This window comes from Solanum dulcamara, chromosome 10, assembly GCF_947179165.1.
Source record: "Solanum dulcamara chromosome 10, daSolDulc1.2, whole genome shotgun sequence".
Classification (NCBI taxonomy): Eukaryota; Viridiplantae; Streptophyta; class Magnoliopsida; order Solanales; family Solanaceae; genus Solanum; species Solanum dulcamara.
This window is the reverse complement of record NC_077246.1, coordinates 41,190,938-41,205,845: the sequence shown is the minus strand read 5'-3', so window position 1 is coordinate 41,205,845 and position 14,908 is coordinate 41,190,938. Positions and strand designations below refer to the sequence as shown.

At 40.0% G+C, this 14,908-nt stretch overlaps 1 pseudogene; it reads left to right on the top strand.

The window, feature by feature from the left end:
* Window positions 1-5,440: 5,440 nt before the first annotated feature.
* LOC129871815 (5S ribosomal RNA) lies at window positions 5,441-5,560 on the top strand (annotated as a pseudogene).
* The last annotated feature ends 9,348 nt before the right edge of the window (window positions 5,561-14,908 follow it).

Genomic DNA, 14,908 nt, shown 5'->3' with positions numbered 1-14,908 from the left:
TTAACCGAGGTTATGTCCTTAGTTCACAACCCATTTAATCTGCTGATCTCGGATGGAAATAGGTTGCCCCTCATAGGATAACTCCCTATTACATGGACCTCCTCCACAGGAAATATTCTGGGAGCGTCATTTTCATTCTTGCGGAGCATTGATCTGTTAAAACTGAATGTATTATTTCAAATCGGATGGTAGGTCCTACTCATAGGCAGCTTTATCTATTCTACATATTGTCATGACCCAACCCCGTAGACCGTGATTGGGGTCCGACCCGGACCCCCCATACACATATTTATTAGCTGAGGTCATATTGAATCGTAAATAAGACAATATAATGTAACAGAGCCCCACTGGGCGATAACATTTTCATAAACTGTAGCCCTTTTCGTTTGTATCATAACATGACAGGGCACGCAAGCAGTCAAGGCTGCCATAACATAGTAATATACATCATAAATCATGTAGACCCAGCTGAATAAAACTGACATACACAACTCACATATATATGTCTGTAGACCTCTAAACATATAAATGACAACATATGGCGGGACAGGGCCCCCGCTGTACCCCTGAATGGACAAAACAATTTTTATATATCAGTGGACAGTATCAAAAACTAGGCCCCGATATAATGGAGCCTCTTCCAACTAATCTGCATGGAATCCTAAGCTGACGGACTCCCAAAATCTGTATCTGTACCTGCGGGCATGAACGCAGCCCCCCGAGAAAGGGGGTCAGTACGATATGTGTACTGAGTATGTAAAACATAATATAATACAACTGGAAACATATCTGAGATAGAGAATCAGGGGATAAGATATCAATTCAGAAACCTGTACCTGTACTTTATGAATTACAAAAACATGCATGTTCGAGTCATATCATATAGCCGGCCCTTTCGGGGGTCTGGAGAATCATCTCTGTAAAATCATCTCTATAAAACCATCATGGCCCCAGTGCCATCACCACCTTATTACAACACATCATCATATATTTATACACATATCCTGGCCCTCTATTGAGGGACTCAGTGAATAATGTAGTGAACTGTGCATGAGAACATATCCTGGCCCGGGACTCAAGGAAAGAAGTGTTACGGTATACACGAGTAGAGTAGTGAGTAACTATATGCAATTTAAATCATTATCAGAGACTCGACAGAATAAGAAAGTTAAGCTTTTATTTGAGAACCCGAGTAACGGTGTAGTCATCTCGAGTGTCCTCTAAATGCCATTATGGGCTGTCTCATTTATGATCTCGGGGCTCCTAGACATGTACTAAAGTAAATCCAAATCGCTTATGGAACTAGAAATATTTGTTAACATATAGTCTGTAAGATTTGGAGCCTGTACATTTGTTACCTTTTTAACATATAAAAGTTTCCAGGGAAATAGTTCGATTATTATAAAAGTTCGATATTCAGACGTAAATAAGAGATGCTAAGAATGGAGTTACCCCGGAACTCATATCATGTTTAACCTACAACAAAGATATGCCAGATGAAGAAAGAGAATAAACTATATATGGTCTGTACTTTCCTTTATGGGATCTGCATACACATATTTCATACCCGGCCCATCATGGGGCTCGGTGAATCATTATGGCATCATAATCTCACTTTCGTACCAAATACGTATCAAAGGAAATGAGAGATAGCTTTCCACATACTAGTGTTTAATACATAGAAGCCTTACTAGGCAATACTCAATTCTTGCAGAAATTCCAATACTAAGCAGTGGATATGGGTTATGAGGCATACTTGGAGTTTTGGGAATGGAATTATCCCCATATTCCACACACACTTCACTTAAGGCTAAAACTTGCCAAAAGGAAAGAAAGATAGCTGTACGAACTTATACCAAAACATGCCAAGAGAAAGCTTTAAGTACCTTTTGGGAGTTACCCTTTATCCTGCTCGTCTCGTCGTCTTCCGAACCTATTCAATATGAAAGTAATATGAATATCAACTACTCTTAACTTTCCAGCATCTTGGATTATGCCTTAATGTTAATGGAATCTATTTCCTTAGTCGTTTCCTCGACTAGTGCTTTAGTTTGTTAAGGCGTTAACGAAAATTGGGCAGCACCTCCCCTATAATGTGCCCTATCCGAATTTCCAATTAGGTCCCTAAGACCTACAGCCAACCAAAAACAATAACCTGCAGCAACTCAGACCAACAATATATAATATATACTCCAAACGACCAACAATATATAATATATACTCCAAACGACCTATCCAAAATACGATATCAAAATGAAGTTTCTAGTTTCCATTTTTGTCAAATCTTTAACCGTGCGAAGCGGGGGTCGTGTGGATGAAACCAGCATCTCCCCCACCTCATTTAGAACATGTTTAGGCCCTGCAACCACAATCTACACCCCTGCATCAGCACCTCACAAGAACAACACTTTGTTTCGACAACAATTCAACTATAACGACTACAAATTAGTTTATTCCGTACGCCAAATATTTCTAAGCCATTTTCATATTTACAGCCACCAATAGGGCATGTAACACCATTTATAACAACGCCATAAAGTCCAACTTAAAAGAAGAAACCTTACCTTACCCGAAATTGGCCAAAATTGTCAAGTCGCACCTCGGAACTTCTCTAGACGTGCTGAAATTAGGAGGACTGTTTGTATGATTTCCTTGCTGCCCCAAATTGAAATTTTTGGTTGTAAAACACTATTATATAACCTTTTAACACCTCAAATAATTAATTCACGGAACAAAACTCATAGGCTCACCTTTTGGAGACCAAACCCGTAACCCTCTCTTTTTGGCTTTCTAAGTTTTCCTTCAACTTTTTCTTGTTTGTTCCAAGTGTAAAATTGAAACCATGGTTCCGTAGGCATCCTAAGACACATATATACACCTCCACATGTTTAAGCAACACTGTATATACTTAATTTATGGAGCAAAAGTGGAAGCTTACCTTTGTTTTCCTTGTTGCCGCCATAACACTCTCTCTTAGCCTTAGGTTGTTTTTTCTCCCTTTTGTTCACGTTTTTGGCTGAAATTCTGGATAAGTGAATGAATAAGTGTCATTTTAACATGTATATATGGGATGCCTTGGAGGTGACACGTGTCAGCCCCTTAGGGTGACACGTGTCGAGCCATGATTGGCCACTGTATCATGCTGCCAACTAGGGGCTGCCACGTGGCAGTGGGGTCCACCCCCCCAAGCAGGTGGGTCACCTACTTGACCCCAAGCAGATGGGTCACCTTCTTGCTTGAGGTGCTTCCACGTGTCGCTTCTTCATTGGCTACCACGTGTCGTCTTTTTTTCCCTTCCTCGCGGGCTCGTAATCTCGTCTTATTTTTTGTACCTATGTAATCCGTGCTACGTAAGTTTGATATATTCTTAAGTAGCTCAAGTGCATATGACTTTTAACTTAGTAGCTTACATAGGTAAATCGAGTCCTACGACTCATTACTTGGCCTCCAATTCCTTCCGGATTCTTATGATTTCATCTCCAACCTTCTCTAGTATGGGGTATCACATTCTCCCTTCCTTAGAGCCATTTGATAGTGTCGTAACTTAAGTGGCTCACATACTAGCTTCTAAGTAACTTAAGGGACCTTCCGAGTTCAAAGATGTGGGGTGTAACATCCTTCCCCCCTTTAGAACATTCGTCCTCGAATGTTAAATGCAACCTTCTGTAAACTTTATATAAATTATAGAGGGGTTCCTTTCCTTTATGCTATCACCTGCATTCCCATCTATATTATTAACATACGAGTTCTCAAGAGTTGGAGTTACCTGTAGACATCAGTTACAGGTGCAAATACTTGTATTTCATGTTCTCTTCAGTTCCCCGATCATCCTCTTTCTGGTTTTGGTTTTTTTTTTCCACCGTAACATGACGGAAGGTACGTATTTATTCTACAATCTTTCAGTTCGCTGATCTAGGATGGCGGTAGGTTTTTTCTCACCAGATTCCATCTTCTAGACCTCACCTATGGCATATACCTTAGGTGTGTCCCAGTATCTTTGTAAAGCATTCTTATCTGATGGACTGGGCGTATAGTTTCCAAATGAGGTGGTAAGTTGAACTTACCAGCAACATTGCCCACCTTATGAGTAACTTGATACCATCTAACATATTTTGGGTCAATTTCCTTTTCTAGGTGACCCTATGATGAACATCCAATCATCAACTTGAACTCTGTATGTTGACGTCGATTATCTGTATATCATTCTTGCCGACTCTAGGATTTTAGTCAATAGCTTGCTTAATCATGTCGAGACCATTGGAATACTAGTGTAGTAATTATTATTGTAGGCAACTTGATAAGTGATGGATAATCATTCCGGCTACCTTCGAAGTTAATCTCCCGGCTTGTGACATATCTTCTAGCGTCTAATAGTTCGCTCAATCTGTTTAGTAGCTCGAGGGAGAAATATGGTACTAAGGCCTGTCTGTGCTCCTGACCTCTTCTTGGACTGATCTCAAGGCGTTAATTATAATTGAAGTCCCTTTATCTGGGATATTAGATGAGGAAACCTCACGGAACCTTACCATTCTCCATGTTCTATAACTCCCTCTAATTTCAGCAGCATAGGTGCTCTTGATTGGAAGTAAATGGGCTGATTCATTAGCCTAATCACAATAACTCATATAGCACCCTACTCCTACCGAGTATAAAATGGGTGCGTAATGACGTGGATAATTTGGGAACCATTAGCCTCGTATAGTCTTTCTCGACTCCTTTCAGAACTTTAACTGGCACTTTATTCTTTTGGGTCTTTCTTCTCCCTTATCCTATATTCGATGTCGGGGAAGATCTTTGGTCCACTCGTGGCCATGTTTCACTTCACCCATAGTATCAGATCCATCTCGATAGTTTGACTTAACCCATCTCTGCATCTCTCAATAGTTAATCATAACTTGAGCTTCTTTGCCTGGTATTATAGCTATGGGGACTCCGTAAGGTTCTACCACTGTTTTATTCTACAATTTTACACCTTCTCGGCAGAGTAGGTAACCTTTAATTGAAGAGGCAGGGACTAATATAGTTAATCCACAAGTAACATTCCCTCCAGATTCATCTGGCGCTAGAGTTCGAAGTGAGTCTTGTAGTCCCAGTCATATTGTGAAATTTTCGACCTTGGGCACTGTTTCATATCATTCGTAAATTACATCAGCTGGTACCCTTACCTTTTGGGTTATACTTTTTTTTCCCCTCAGAGTTAGCTACTCAGTGGTGTCAAAATTCCCTCGCCCACTGGCCTATATAGCCATTCTGCGGTTTTCCTCTCATTAACTAGTTCTATGTTGAAGAGTTGTGGCACTCAAGTGTGTCGCCAGTTAGCAAATAGCTAATCCTTCTTGTTTTTCTTAAGACCTTGTTACAGTTTCCTTAATGTATCTTATAATACCCTGGGTACATAATCTCATAGCGTTTCTCCGTTGCTAGTTCAGATTCTTCCATCTCGTGTGATCATACTAGCACTTACGCATTAAGTTCCATCAGAATTTTGAAGTTAAGCGTGCTAGGGCGAGAGTAATATTGGGATGGGTGACCTTCCTGGGAAGTCTTCGTGTCGCGTTTCATTATAACCTTTTCCACGAGGTGCGGCACTCAACTTAGCTCCAGATTTACCTCAGCGTTGTCTCACGAGTCTTTATGTTTTGCCCCGTCTTTTCGTCTGTTATCTTGCATCTAGTATCGGACACCTTTAGCTCCATGATCCTTTATTCACTTTATGTTCTCCTTATTTTCTACCACAGGAGGCTTTCTATTCCTTTTTATTTCGTTATTTATCTATCACAACATTATTTGCGCCTAATTCTATAACCAACGTTTTGGCTTTTGGTCTAGCATGCTATTATTATCCTTCGTAGTGTCTCTTCAATTATTCGATATATTTTCATTGGTACGTTCTTCTATTTTTATACGCAGCCGCCTTCTAGTGTTATGTTGTTTAGGATCTCGTCACAAACTTCTTAACGCTACCTTATGTAGCATTCCGGCTTCCATCCAATTATTGGTAACTTACGGACCTTTCCAACTTGGTTTAGAAAGATATCTTATCGAAGTTTAGACGTCTATCGCACATTTATTGCTATATCAATTGCCTCCTCCTACCTTTGCGATTTTCTCATTAACTTCCCCCCTTTAGGGGGTACCCACACTTTCCTCTGTTTGTACTTTGTTCTACGTCTCTATGTCCGGTCTAAATTTTTGTCCAATTCCTTTCACCAATCTATTTGGTACCGCATCATGTCTTCGTTTATCTGCATGTTTATAATCTGACTATTCGCGTATGGGGCCTTGATTAAATTATGAAGCGACGAGAACCTTTCCATATCTAACGTGATATCTTATCTACTAATCAGTACTTGAACAATGTGACCCAGGGAACAACTCGTCCAAGGCCACCTTCTACTTTTTCTTTTTCCAAGAATTACTTAGCACCTGTAGTTGTTCCAATCCCAATTAGGTAGTGCTAGTATTCCGGCGATAACTATTCCAGGTTTTCTCGAAGTAATGGTTTTTGTCCCAACCTATATCCTTTGCTTCTTGGGGCGAATAAAAGTTATGTCATTTGTTCCATAAGTTTTCCATCCTCATCCCTTAAGGATTCCACTATTTTTGGGGCGACGTTGTGTACACGCGTCATTTCTTTGTATCTTAAGCCCCATGCTCTTACTGCGTTCTCCATGAAGGCCTTTAACTTAGGCAACACGTACTAAGTGTGTCTTACTAGTGGTTCCAATTTATCCCTGCATACTCGTATCACACTGTTCAGTTCATACTTACATATCCCCCTTTTAACTTGTATATATATTTGGTTCCTGATATCTCTTTGAGGTGCTTCTATTAGAAGTTCTTTCCCCAATTAGTTGGTGGCAAATTATAAACTATTATCGTACATCATTTTCCAACCATTGTTGGAAGAAATCAGAACCTCTTAAACATCACAGTACTTTTTTTTAGTATTTGACCTACCTGGTCTCTTTCTGAGTTTATCCTCGAGTTATGAACAACTCATCTAATTTACAATTAGGAGTTGAGGGCTTGGTATTTTTTTCAAAAGAGTGAAACTCATTCGCGGGACATCTTATCCTTCACCCTGAGCCATCTGTTTATATTTCTACAGTACAAATACGGGTGGAGATACCGTAGTCTTAACTTTACTACTTAATTAAGCTTTTGTTCCTCCGAAATAAAATTCTTCAAGTGGAAAGGGTGCCCCTTATCGACCACCTAAAGGGTACCTCTTACAGCTTTAGTTGAACACAGTAGGGGTACTTGGTATCAACTTCTCAGACATCTTATAAAACTATGTTTTATTCCCTTTTCCTTGTTCTGGGAAAATTTCGGCAGAGTTTCCTCTACATTTGTTACTTATGCCAAAACCTGCATGCAGAAAATACCAACAATGCTTCACAGGGCCAATATATATATATATATATATATATACATATCACATCACAGCCACACAGGGCTTTCAATATCATCTCATATCGCAGTCACACAGGGATTTCAACGTCAACAATAATATAAAAATACTGGACTTACCTCATATGTCCACTTCAAACTGCATCTGTTGCACTTTCTGTCTGCTTTTCTTTCAGGTTTCAACTTTATATTTTAATACCTTACCCGACGAATATTTTCCGTGGCTTTACTTTACTTACCTGCATGCTTTATAACTTTCCATGTCATCAATTACTTGCTTCTGTTGGTGTCGTCCTTCTGTTAAGATCCAAGGTTAGTATAAGGAATTTTTCCTATGACTCAGATCTAAAGCACGATCTCAGATGTAGAAGAAAGGTAACATCCTAAATGTCCTATAGCTTCCTGTTTATAGATGTGGCGCGCAACACATCGATAACCAAGACTCTATTAGACACGGTCTGCAGACACTCCAAGGACGAACTTCCCTGATACCACTTCTGTCATGACCCAACCCCGTAGACCGTGACTGGGGTCCGACCCGGACCCCCCATACACATATTTATTAGCTGAGGTCACATTGAATCGTAAATAAGACAATATCATGTAACAGAGCCCCACTGGGCGATAACATTTTCATAAACTGTAGCCCTTTTCGTTTGTATCACAATATGACAGGGCACGCAAGCCGACAAGGCTGCCATAACATAGTAATATACATCATATATCATGTAGACCCAGCTGAATCAAACTGACATACACAACCCACATATACATGTCTGCAGAGCTCTAAACATATAAATGACAACATATGGCGGACAGGGCCCCCGCCATACCCCTGAATGGACAAAACAATTTTTATATATCAGTGGACAGTATCAAAAACTAGGCACCGATATAATGGAGCCTCTTCCAACTGATTTGCATGGAATCCTAAGCTGACGGACTCCCAAAATCTGTATCTGTACCTGCGGGCATGAACGCAGCCCCCCGAGAAAGGGGGTCAGTACGATATGTGTACTGAGTATGTAAAACATAATATAATACAACTGGAAACATATCTGAGATAGAGAATCAGGGGATAAGATATCAATTCAGAAACCTGTACCTGTACTTTATGAATTACAAAAACATGCATGTTCGAGTCATATCATATAGCCGGCCCTTTCGGGGGTTCGGTGAATCATCTCTATAAAATCATCTCTGTAAAACCATCATGGCCCCAATGCCATCACCACCTTATTACAACACATCATCATATATTTATACACGTATCCTGGCCCTCTATTGAGGGACTCAGTGAATAATGCAGTGAACTGTGCATGAGAACATATCCTGGCCCGGGACTCAAGGAAAGAAGTGTTACGGTATACACGAGTAGAGTAGTGAGTAACTATATGCAATTTAAATCGTTATCAGAGACTCGACAGAATAAGAAAGTTAAGCTTTTATTTGAGAACCCGAGTAACGGTATAGTCATCTCGAGTGTCCTCTAAATTCCAGTATGGGCTGTCTCAATTATGATCTCGGGGCTCCTAGACATGTACTAAAGTAAAGCCAAATCGCTTATGGAACAAGAAACATTTGTTAACATATAGTCTGTAAGACTTGGAGCCTGTACATTTGTTACCTTTTTAACATATAAAAGTTTCCAGGGAAATAGTTCGATTATTATAAAAGTTCGATATTTAGACGTAAATAAGAGATGCTAAGAATGGAGTTACCCCGGAACTCATATCATGTTTAACCTACAACTAAGACATGCCAGAAGAAGAAAGAGAATAAACTATATATGGTCTGTACTTTCCTTTATGGGATCTGCATACACATATTTCATACCCGGCCCATCATGGGGCTCGGTGAATCATTATGGCATCATAATCTCACTTTCGTACCAAATACGTATCAAAGGAAATGAGAGATAGCTTTCCGCATACTAGTGTTTAATACATAGAAGCCTTACTAGGCAATACTCAATTCTTGCAGAAATTCGAATACTAAGCAGTGGATATGGGTTATGAGGCATACTTAGAGTTTTGGGAATGGAATTATCCCCACATTCCACACACACTTCACTTAAGGCTAAAACTTGCCAAAAGGAAAGAAGGATAGTTGTACGAACTTATACCAAAACATGCCAAGAGAAAGCTTTACATACCTTTTGGGAGTTACCCTTTATCCTGCTCGTCTCGTCATCTTCCGAACCTATTCAATATGAAAGTAATATGAATATCAACTACTCTTAACTTTCCAGCATCTTGGATTATGCCTTAATGTTAATGGAATCTATTTCCATAGTCGTTTCCTCGACTAGTCCTTTAGTTTGTTAAGGCGTTAACGAAAATTGGGCAGCACCTCCCCTATAATGTGCCCTATCCGAATTTCCAATTAGGTCCCTAAGACCTACAGCCAACCAAAAACAATAACCTGCAGCAACTCAGACCAACAATATATAATATATACTCCAAACGACCTATCCAAAATACGATATCAAAATGAAGTTTCTAGTTTCCATTTTTGTCAAATCTTTAACCGTGCGAAGCGGGGGTCGTGTGGATGAAACCAGCATCTCCCCCACCTCATTTAGAACATGTTTAGTCCCTGCAACCACAAGCCACACCCCTGCAGCAGCACCTCACAAGAACAACACTTTGTTTCGACAATAATTCAACTATAACGACTACAAATTAGTTTATTCCGAACGCCAAATATTTCTAAGTCATTTTCATATTTCCAGCCACCAATAGGGCGTGTAACACCCTTTATAACAACGCCATAAATTCCAACTTAAAATAAGAAACCTTACCTTAACCGAAATTGGCCAAAATTGTCAAGTCGCACCTCGGAACTTCTCTAGACGTGCTGAAATTAGGAGGACTGTTTGTATGATTTCCTTGCTGCCCCAAATTGAAATTTTTGGTTGTCAAACACTATTATATAACCTTGTAACACCTCAAATAATTAATTCACGGAACAAAACTCATAGGCTCACCTTTTGGAGACCAAACCCGTAACCCTCTCTTTTTGGCTTTCTAAGTTTTCCTTCAACTTTTTCTTGTTTGTTCCAAGTGTAAAATTGAAACCATGGTTCCGTAGGCATCCTAAGACCCATATATACACCTCCACATGTTTAAGAAACACTGTATATACTTAATTTATGGAGCAAAAGAGGAAGCTTACCTTTGTTTTCCTTGTTGCCGCCATAACACTCTCTCTTAGCCTTAGGTTGTTTTTTCTCCCTTTTGTTCACGTTTTTGGCTGAAATTCTGGATAAGTGAATGACTAAGAGTCATTGTAACATGTATATATGGGATGCCTTGGAGGTGACACGTGTCAGCCCCTTAGGGTGACACGTGTCGAGCCATGATTGGCCACTGTATCATGCTGCCAACTAGGGGCTGCCACGTGGCAGTGGGGTCCACCCCCCCAAGCAGGTGGGTCACCTACTTGACCCCAAGCATGTGGGTCACCTTCTTGCTTGAGGTGCTGCCATGTGTCGCTTCTTCATTGGCTACCACGTGTCGTCTTTTTTTCCCTTCCTCGCGGGCTCATAATCTCGTCTTATTTTTTGTACCTATGTAATCCGTGCTACGTAAGTTTGATATATGCTTAAGTAGCTCAAGTGCATATGAATTTTAACTTAGTAGCTTACATAGGTAAATCGAGTCCTACGACTCATTACTTGGCCTCCAATTCCTTCCGGACTCTTATGATTTCATCTCCAACCTTCTCTAGTATGGGGTATCACATTCTCCCTTCCTTAGAGCCGTTTGATAGTGTCGTAACTTAAGTGGCTCACATACTAGCTTCTAAGTAACTTAAGGGACCTTTCAAGTTCAAAGATGTGGGGTGTAACACATATGACCTGAGAAGGATCAATGTATCTCCTTCCTGCCGACTCTAGGTTTCTAATCGATAGCTTGTCCCCGACTAAGCTTTACCTCATCAATAATTTATTGAATCCCCTCTGGCTTGTCCATTAGTCGAAGGGCAAAATACTGTACTAAGATTCACCTGTTTTCCCAATCCTTACCGGAATGATCTCCAGCGATTAGTCGTACGTTGAACTTCCCCGTCCAAGATAATAGATATAGGAACCCTATGAAATCTTATTATTTCCTTGTTATGTCTTCTTGTTATCCCTTAGCTGAATATATCTTCCTAATTGGAAGAAAATGGGTTAATTTTGTCAGTTTATCTACCATAACCCATATGAACTTATACTTCCATAGAGTGCGAGGTCGGTCTGCACTATAACGTACATTAATTGCCTTCCATTTCCGAGTCAGGATTCCCATCCCCCGTAATAGGCTATTAAGCCTCTAATGCTCCTCTTCGTTTAAGCCATTATCCAACTCCTCTTAATTCAACCTTTAACACCTAAGGTCTGCTATCTTGCTCTTTTACTCAAACCTTCTTTCCAGTTTTATTACTACACCTTATACTGTAACTCTTGCACAAACGTGTGTAGGTACGTAGAGCTATTTAGAAAATGCTTTAGTGTCTCTATACTAGCAGCTTACCTCCTTCGGTCGAGGTCAGGGCTCCACTAGGGCTTTGTCCTTGATACCGATTATATCTTAACAGTTCTATCTCGAACCATCTTACACTTTTCTTTAATAGATTCTAAATATGGCAATCACATTGCCATTACTGACTTTCTTTTATCGAGTAATCATTTGACCTCTCTCTTGGTATGCCAATGTTTGTAAGCTGCACAACTATTCTTGTGCTATTTTCATGAGGTGCATTGTATTTCAGTCATAATCTTTTCTGCTTTTGGCTTACTCTGTTCTATATGTGTCGTTGTACTAACAACCTTTTATAATCTCTTTTTGTCATACTTGTTTTGTTCCCTTTCTCACTTCCCAGGGGGTCACCCACCCCAGTGCTACTCTCATCCGAGCACGCTTAACTTCGGAGTTTTGACGGAATCCGGTGCATCAGTGCGGGTATGATCACGTCCATCCCTTATAGGGTCTCGTTTGACGTTTAAGCATTCCTATTTACATACGACAGCGTCAGTTGATTTTCTTTTATGCTTGTACTTCTCTTGTCCATTTCCCCCCTTTTAGGGTGTACCCATGTCATCCTCCATTTATTTTCAGCTATTCACACGCGAATGATTCTACTCCAACATATTTAACGTGCTGCACCATATCTACACCTTCTGTTAAATCATCCCCACGTTAGGTTGCCTTTCTAGGAAACCCTAGCATACCCGTAGGGTGCTCTAGTATTCGCAATGTATCGTATAAAATCTCATCTAACGATTGATACTTGAGTAATATTCGTAATGTAGCAGTGCATTCAAAGCCACATTCCATTCATCCCAATCAGTAATTAGCGAGGGCTCATAATTGGTGCAAATTCCCCACTCGAGTGTACTTATACTTTAATGACTCATGTTTTGAGCTTCGTCATTATACTAAACTTATTCCCGTGGATACCTCTTATTCTTCTAATAACTTAGTAATGCAGCAGTTGTTCTACGAATCGATATTCCCTTTCCTTGCAGGATCTCATTAATCATCAAGGTGGAGTCACGTATACACAATACTTCTTTATGCCTCCTAAGATTTCATCTTTGTCGTGTGCTTAAGGCTTACTTCTAATCCTGCTTAAAACCACATCAACTTCGTTGTAGTAGTGGCCTTGTCTTATCACCTTTTCATCATACTATGCCTTCAGTTCGCAACTGTTTATTTCCCTCTTTGTTCGATACTCATACTTAATTAATCAAATCTATCTTGAGTGCCTCTATTAGAACTTCTCTATTATTCCTTCAGCTCATTTCCATTTTTGGTTGGGCTTAAGGGATTCCATATTACTCTTTATTTCCTTGCACTAGCTATTCTTTTCGTCACAACATAACCTTTACTCGACACTTTCCTTACGGAACTTGATAAGTCTTCCTTAATGTTTCACAAGTTGTGTTATTAATACTTCATATCCGTCACAGTTCTTTATCCCTCGTACTCTTGTCTTACTCATACTGTTACTTCCTTTAACTATAACTTGTCATAGTTTATCCCTATATATCAATTCAGGAGATGCTTTACTATATCATTTTATCCCGATCTATCAGTCTTCTCTAAGTCATCTTCTTTGGCTTATAACTCTTTTCCAACTTCGTTCTACTATATCAATATCGACCTCCTAGTTTCTATTGCCATTAATTCAGCAATTAACTCATTTCTCGAGGTCATCCATACTTGTTTAGTCAAATCTCATCATTGTTGCGAGAACAACCTTTCAAGACATACTACAGCCCTGTATCTCATTCTCTTCTTATTTCTACAAAAAATTGGGCAGAGTTTCCTTTGTATTTCTTACTATCCCCACACCTGCATGCAGAAAATGCCAATAATGCCTCACAGGGTACACTATGACAAGTTATAGTTAAAGGAAGTAACAGTATGAGTAGGTTATACCGTATACGATGATATGATACCGTATACGATGATATGATGAAATTAAATACGTGATGATACGATGACGTGTGAATATAACTTCCTGCATCCAACCAACAATACAACCAGCAGCTCATACATATACATATTACGACAAAATTACATAATATAAACCCCCAACAATTCACTCGAAACTAAGATACCAAAACTAGAGTTTTTAATCTTTCTTTCGCGAATCCTTTAATTGCAAAGCGGAGGGTTGTGTGGATGAAACAAGAAGCTCCCCCAACTAATTTAGATAACTTTTAGACCCTGCAACACGCCACAACACAACCAGCAGCAGCCCCCACGCGCACAACACCTTATTTCGACAACAATTTAACTATAGCGATTCCAAATTCGTTTATTTCGAACGCCGAACTTTTCAAACCTTTTTCCCAACTTAAAGCATCCCCTAAGGTGTGTAATACACCCTAATTTAACATCATAAACTTCAAATTAGAGGGGAAGAACTTACCTTTCCCGAAATTAGCTAGAACGCGCCGAAATCGCGCCTCAGAATTTTTTTTAACGTGCTGAATCGTCGTGGCAGCTTGCTGTCCGTTTTTTGGCTGCACCAAACTCTAATTTTACTCTACTAATAATTCCATATCATCGTGGTATATGCTATATAATTAATTTACGGAACGAAATCAGGACTTACCTTATTTTTCTCCCAAGCCGTCGCAATTTTCTCCTTAGCCCTAGGGTTTGTTTTCCTTTGTTGCTGCTGATTTTTTTGGATCAGAACTGAAGCCATTAGTCATATATACATATTTTTAGGTGGTCCTAGGTGGTGACACGTGTCATCCCCTAAGGGGGACACATGTCCATCCCCTATTGGGCCACAGATCCATGCCATGAAGGAGGGGCTGCCACGTGGCAGTGGGGCCCACCTCCCCCAAGCAAGTGGGTCACCTACTTGACCCCAAGCAGGTGGGTCACCTTCTTGCTTAGGTTCTGCCACGTGTCACCCTCCTATTGGTTGCCCCGCGAATTTTGTTTTTCTTCCTCGTGGGTTTGTAATCTCGTTCGTAATCTCGTCT